Source organism: Rhagoletis pomonella, unplaced genomic scaffold, assembly GCF_013731165.1.
Source record: "Rhagoletis pomonella isolate Grant_MI unplaced genomic scaffold, Rhpom_1.0 Rhpom_scaffold_00003, whole genome shotgun sequence".
Taxonomy (NCBI): domain Eukaryota; kingdom Metazoa; phylum Arthropoda; class Insecta; order Diptera; family Tephritidae; genus Rhagoletis; species Rhagoletis pomonella.
The window spans coordinates 5288774-5290220 of NW_023458557.1; positions in this window are offsets into that span (position 1 = coordinate 5288774).

Below are 1447 nucleotides of genomic sequence, written 5' to 3' on the forward strand. Positions count from 1 at the left end.
TTAGAATTAACTAGACATGGTGCAAACGGCCCTTAGACGATACGTGTAAAACATAAAGCACTCTACAGTTTCGGGATCAACGATAAAATAAATACACTTTTTGGAAGAGAGAAATCCAGTTTGATAGAATTCGAGATCGTGTTGAATTCGTTTAAAGCCCTTGTAATAGGAGCATTTCTGGCATACTCCGTTTTACAATTTCCACCATAAAACGGCAGAGGATTGCCAATATTCCTTAGAGGAACATTGAAGTTGACCTGCTCTAGGAGCGTAGGGCAATCGATCACACCAGTTATTAAGTTAAAAGTAAAAGTTAGAGATAGCAAAGATCTTCTGGCTTCCTGAGATTTAAGGTCTATTAATAGCAAACGAGACTTATACAATGGAATAGGCTCGCTGAAGTTAAGATTTCTGAGGGCAAATTTAAGAAAAACCTTTTGAACCCTTTCAATCCTATTAATTAGGTTTGAGTGGTATGGCCTCCTGATAAAATAAGCATATTCTAACTTAGAACGAACAAAAGATGTGTATAACAACTTAAGGGCCGGTTACTCAATGTCTGGTTAACACTAATCTCCTGTAAAACATCGTTATCGACGTTACCGACTCCATGTTATATGCATGGAGCCGAACACGTCGATAATGATGTTTAAACGGAGATTAGTGTTAACCAGACATTGAGTAACCGGCCCTAAGTGTATAGAGGTCAGAGAACATTGAGCTCTGACGCCTGAGAAAACCAAGTACAGCGTAAGATTTAGAAATGATGTGACTGATATGACTGTTAAAAGACCAATTAGAGCTGAAAATTACACCAAGGTCTTTGATTTCTTGAACTTTTTGAAGTTGAGTTTGAGAGATAACATAAGACGTCGAAAGAATACTGTGACTTTTGGAAAAAGTAACTTGAAAACATTTTTTAATATTAAGAGAAAGGCGAGAGCTGAGACACCAGCTGTGTAGAATATTAATCTCGGACTGAAGTCTAAGCGCATCATGCGAATTTTCAATCACAGTAAAAATTTTTAAATCGTCAGCATACAGCAAAAATTTAGCAAATGAAAAACAAGAACTCACATCATTTACAAATAATACAAAGAGTAAGGGACCTAAAATGCTACCTCGAGGAACCCCCGATGAGCCAATGAAAGATTCCGAAGAATAACCATTAACAGAGACTACACAGCGCCTATCCGAAAAATAAGATTTGAGCCATTGCAAAAATACTGAGTGGAAACCCAGTGAGGCTAGCTTACTGACCAACAAACTGTGCGAAACTCTATCAAATGCTTTGGCAAGATCAGTGTAAATGCAGTCGACTTGGAAACCGTTCGAGATAGCTGCAATACAATACTCACTAAAGACGCCTAGATTAGTAACCGTAGATCGGTTGGGGACGAAACCATGTTGATTGGGTGAGACTAGACTTTTTGTTGCGAAATACATT